The sequence below is a fragment of the Euphorbia lathyris genome, chromosome 6 (assembly GCF_963576675.1).
Source record: "Euphorbia lathyris chromosome 6, ddEupLath1.1, whole genome shotgun sequence".
NCBI classification, from domain to species: Eukaryota; Viridiplantae; Streptophyta; class Magnoliopsida; order Malpighiales; family Euphorbiaceae; genus Euphorbia; species Euphorbia lathyris.
Genome location: NC_088915.1, coordinates 55,261,509 through 55,267,911, shown reverse-complemented (window position 1 = coordinate 55,267,911; position 6,403 = coordinate 55,261,509).

The window sequence follows — 6,403 nt, the reverse complement described above, 5'->3', positions numbered from 1 at the left end:
ACACATACTCAATAACTTCTAGCAGTATAACTCATAGGTGTAAGAGTAGTGCCAATCTCAATGAACATTCAAAGCTTTAGAGTATGCCTAATCAGCCACATGCTTAATGACCCTTTTACAATGTTCCTCTAATACTTGATGTATGATTAATAAGCTACATGCCCAAATGAACAATCGTACACATACTCATACAGAACCTCAAATATAAACATCAACAGAACATCATACATAAACATGTTTCATACACATACACATACTTAATCACTTCTAGCAGTATAACTCATAGGTGTAAGAGTAGTGCCAACCTCAATGAACATTCAAAGCTTTAGAGTATGCCTAATCAGCCACATGCTTAATGATCATTCATACATAAAACTCTATGAGTCTTAGCTTCCTAAACAGTTATATCTAACCAATCAGTTCATACCAATCATTTCATCATCACCCAAAACATCATACATATATGTAATCGTTTAGTTCAAACCCACATAACTATATATATACTAAATCAGGCTAGTTTCCTAAATCAATGAGTTCTAGGTTCCAAAACAGTACATCAAACATACACAAGCACTTCTAAAGGCATGACCAATCAGTTCAAACCAACTTAACATTAATATATATTCAGTAAGTTAAAGAAATCTTTCCATATGCTAAAGGTATGAACCGATTGACAATCTCTTCAGTCAGCCTTCGCATGTAGCATTCTTACTATCCCTGCAAATATTATGTTCAAATAAAAAGAAATCAGAACATCTTCAGCAACCGGCAATGTATTGCCCTAGGTTAAAAAATATAATGACCCAAGAATTTCAGCGGTGAATCTAACAATGAATACAATAAAATCAGTATCTAAGCGAGAGATCTAACCCTTTAAATCATAGCTCTGAAAATCAATAGATCCTTATTCCAACTGCTAAAATCGACATACACAAAAGTAAATCGGATGAGGAAAAGAGAGAGTAAGGAACAATGAAAATCAATAGATACTTACCAGTACCGTGTTTATAGCTCACCCAGTGATTGCATGTTCAAATCAGCCATGTCGATAGAGAGGGATGAGAGGGATGAAGCTCTTACGTAACTTAAACTGGGGTTTGGGATTAGAGAGAGGGTTTATATATCAGCTGATATTTCAGTCAAACAAGAGCGCCTAAAATTTAGGGATTGACCGCGTAAGTGAAATTTCATTTGCCGCTTTTCTGTTTTTCGGCAAACAATGACATTCATTTATTAGAAGTGTCATATGTTGAGTAAGTGAAATTTAACGAAAACGCGCGTTTTCTTTGGATGACAGGATTATGTAATCGTAATGTCATCTGAGAATCGAGCGCATTTTTTATTTTGCTTTCAGATGACATACAGTTAAAATACTGTCACGAAAAATATTCAGACGACACGAAAACAAATGTCTGTCATGTATCTTGTGTCATGTGAAAGGGAAAATGGCATAGTGATAAGAATTTGTTATGGAGGGCAGCAGGAGCTGGTACAGAACGGCCATGGGAATTTCATATGCAAGTGATGAAGAACCTTGACGAGGCAGCCTACAATTGGGTTATGAAGCATGATCCAAAAACATGGGCACTCTGTTATTTTTCTACTCACACGAAGTCAGACGCATTGCAAAATAACATATGTGAGTCATTCAATTCGTACATTAAGTTAACTAGAAACTTGCATGTTCTTGGTATGTTTGAGTGGGTGAGGAAACGGATGATGAAGAGATGCCATATTAAATCAGAAGGAATGAAAAAGTACAAAGGGGACATTTGCCCTGCATACCAAGATAAGTTAGAAGTGCTGAAAATTGATGCTAGGAACTGGTTCTGTATTGCTGCTGGTCAAAAGAAATATTCTGTTGATTGTTTTGATACAACATCTGTTGTTGATTTAGGAGATAGGACATGCACTTGTAGGTTATGGCAGATTACTGGGGTGCCTTGTAAACATGCAATGTCTGCCATATACTCCAACAGAGAGAAGCCTGAGGATTACGTTGATAATTACTTTTCCAAATCCGTTTATTTAGGAGTCTATAGTTATGTAATTAATCCTATTCCTAGTCCTGAAGAGTGGGTAAGGACTACCTTACCAGACATACATCCATGGGTTGTTAAGAAACCATCAGGCCGACCCAAAAAGAGAAGGAACAGGCAAGCAGACGAGCCACACAACCCATTTAAAGTTACAAGGGCTGGAGGTAAAATTATATGTGGTAGATGCAAAAAAGAAGGCCATAATTCAAAAGGGTGCAAGGCAGCCATTACTGGTGAGACAGCTTGGCAGAGACGACGGCGAAAGGAGAGGAATAAGCGTTTGGGTAATACCGGAGAGGTATGTGTACTGGAAATTCAATCTTAAAGTTTTTATGTGTCTTTTCTATGTTGATTGACATGTGATATACATGTATTTGGCAAGGTATCTCCACCAAGGAAGCGAGTGAGACTTAAGAAGAACCGTAATACTGAAGTTGGACAATCTTCACAAGCTGAACCTGCAACTTCTTCACAACCACCACCTGCAACTGGAGCTTCTTCACAGCCATCACCTGTAACTGGAGCTTCTTCACAGCCACCACCTGCAACCGGAGCTTCTTCACAGCCACCACCAGTAACCGGAGCTTCTTCACAGCCAACAACTATTTATAGTAACTTTAGGAGGGCATCTGAATTACTAGGAATTGCAAATGCGAGAGTGCAGAAGAAAAAGAAAGCCAAGAAAAAATAGATTGTTATGTGATGTTTTGTTCGATTTTGTATCTTTTTTGGAGCCGTTTTTGGACAGCTTTTTGGTATGTAAAGTAGCTGCATATTTTGGTATATTAAGCACTTTAAATTTCAGACAAATTAGTAACTCATGTAATGTGTATGCCTATTTTGGTATGTAAAACAGTTGGAGAAATGAAATTTGCTTCTTTATGTTAGCCAATTTTAGTATTTTGTAAGGTTTATGTGAGGATTGTGTAAGGATGGTAACTGATACCCTAACCCCTGAACTTGTCATCATAATATGCCCTGCTGTACACATCGTATGATCATTGATATATCAGTAAGGTAAATGATCACTTTCCAATACATGAGGAAAGAAATCATATAATATCAAACCAATAAAGTCTCTAACTCTCCCAGCTCAAATCCACCTTCAACCGAGTGTGGAGGAAGAAAAAATGAAGTCCATCAAACTCATTTTCATAATGGATGACGAAGTCTCCATTAGCGTTACTCATTTTATCTGTTCAACTAAGAACTCATTAAAGGTAGAGAAAATGGTAGTGAATCTTTGAGTAGTAAAAGATGAGAAAGAAGATTCCTAGTGGTAGTTGGTGATTTTGGGCATTAGCGTGGGTCTTACTGAGCAGGATGAGTGGGCGACACACTTTCAGTAGTGGCCATTAGCAGTAGACAAGAGCTTACAGTATTATTTTCTATCTTCCCTTCAACTTCCATTCAATTAGCCGCACACTACTTTCTTTAAGTTGCTTGGCATTAATTGTCATTTCATAAAGGAAACTTGCAACCAATTATATACCTTTAATTAGTAATTATGTTATTAACATTTTTACATCTGTTTGCACATATATATTTGTTAACAAAATGAACCATCATAACCATTGACACAAAATGAACCTCTATACCCATTGACACAAAATGAACATTGCCATTAACACCAAATGCACTATTACCATTTACATAAAACAAACTTTGCCATTACCATTGACAGACATTGACACAAATGAACATTGACACAAATGCACATTGCCATTAACAGAAAAGGAAACAAAATGAACATTGCCATTAACACCAAATGAACTATTACCATTTACATAAAACAAACATTGCCATTACAATTGACATAAAGCAAACATTGACATTAACAGAAAAAAGAAACAGTTTGTGGATAGCAACAACAAAGAGAACTTAAACTATTGCTATTACAATTAATAATGTTCCATTGTAATTTATTCTCTAGGCTGGCAATTTCTTCATCACCTCTACCCTTTGAAGCTTAACATCTAACACAATCCCTATTACAATAATTGATAAAAAAGACATATCCAAGATACTTCACCAATTTCTTTGCATCAAATTTCCTTTTCCTATTGAACTCCAACTTCAGTGCTTCAGTTTCCTTACTCTTCTTCTGTAACTCTTTCTCCATTTTAACATTACGAACATTACATCTATTGAGTTCCACTTTCTACCACCCTTGCATTTGCTCCTTCAATCAGTTCCTCACATTCCTTAATTCTTTGCTTCATCTGTTGAATAACCTCCCTCCCCCTGTTACATATTGGAGGATCCAACCATAGGAAATAATTACATTTCAACAGTTTTGATCACATGCACCTTAATGAGCATGTAGAATTTGCTCATTCACCGTTAGATTTAGGCTTATTAGAATCCCAAGGTGGAGATTCAAAACATCCTGAGGCTTAGATTTGATAAGCCTATATCTAACGGTGAATGAGCAAATTCACTTGCTCATTAAGGTGCATGTGAAAATTCCTGTACATTTCAATTGGTCTCTGTATCTTCCACAACCATAAAACCTCCTACCAATGTTTGCATTTGTCGAAGCTGTGCGAAGTGGAGAAATCAAACCACATCTGCAAGTCATCCAATTCTCAGATTCTATTCTGCTATCTACAGACGACTCAACACTTGAAGCCATCCCGATTTACAGACTACACTCGAAGCTGTCAGAATTGGAGAAATTATCGAATGTAACCCAAAAGAAGTTGAGAAGAATTCAGAAACGTAACCCAGAAATTATCGAGCGTAACCCAGAACAAATGAGCAAACGTGCCTGTTGTTTCGACCAAATTCTTCCAATTTCAGGAATGAAATCAGCTTCATAAGATTTCATGATTGATTGATTGCTTTTGATTTTAGGGATTTTAGGGAATGAAATTGGGGATTATATTAACGTTTACTTGAGAGATTCATACTAAATTTAATGAGAACAAAATACTCTTGGCAGTCACGTGGTTTATTTTTGCCACATCAGCACACTTCACGTCGTTTATCTCATTTTCCTGTGTTTGCTAATGGTTGTAAGTACAAGGTACCAATTTGCAAATTTTTAAATCACGGGGTTTATTATTGAAAATGGGTGTAACCACAAGATTTATTTTTATACTTTTCCCAAGTTTTAAAATATTCTAAACTTTTATTTAGAAAATGTTTAATATACTTTCCAAATATATTTACCTTATATGTGCCTTATCTCAAACAAATAATTTTTATATATTAACTAATTAATATGCTTAAATTCATTACTTCATCTTTATTATTTATCAAATAACTCTATCATTTAACAGTATTTTTTTGTTACAATGGAGAGGCTAACCCCATGAAAACACAAAAAAACAGACCGATCCTTAAAGACGGATCATTCTGGAAAAACCCAGAACCACAAAAATTAGGAAAAAGAATGTTCTGGATGCCTGCAAGAGGCGTATCACACTCATGAAGACCTAAACTCAAACTCCATGCATAGTTTGCTATCCAATCAGCTGCCTTTTTCCTTTCTCTTAGGATATGAACGAGTCGCACCTCCCAATCTCTGTCATATAGATCACGACACGACATAATAAGCCAATAAAAACGATGTTGTTGAACCACCTCATGACTAACAAGCTGAATTACTACCAAAGTGTCCATTTCGAATACTACCTTAAGGCAATGCCTAGCCCATGCGTACTTGAGGCCAAAATGCAAACCCCATAGTTCTGCCAGTACTGCAGTGTAAAAACCAAGATTCTCCACCACACCTCCTAACCACTGACCATGCTCATCACGTAGGATCCCTCCAGCCGAAGTGAACCCCTGGTTCCCCTTGCTTGTGCCATCACTATTAAATTTAACCCATCATGTATCCGGGAGAACCGACCTAACCAATACCTCTCTAATAAGCTGATCACAGTACCTCTGTTATATACGGAACGCTTTGGTAATTTCTCTCGCATTGGCCAAAATAAAATCCAGCTTATTGAGGATAATCGGGATGATAGGCTCAAAGATCAACGAACAACGCCAGCACCAAATCCACCAAACTGTGGCCGCAAAAAGGACCGACCACTCAGTCCCGAGCCAAGTCCCCCTCCTACTCAATCTATCGTGAATCCAATCCACAAACTCCAAGCTATTAAAAACCAACCAATCTGCTGCTGGAATTAAATTTCTCCAAATATCAGTAGCTTTACTGCAGTCGCGAAGAATATGGATAACAGATTCCAGATAGCCACATACTGCACAAGAGGCATCGTCGCTCAAGTGAAGCACCACCCTTTTAACATTAGACAAAATACCATCTGAAACGTTCAGGAATACGTAAGCTCTAACCCGCCTTCCAAACTACAGTAGGAAGAGTGCTAGTCGCCTCAACATGGGTAAGAGCA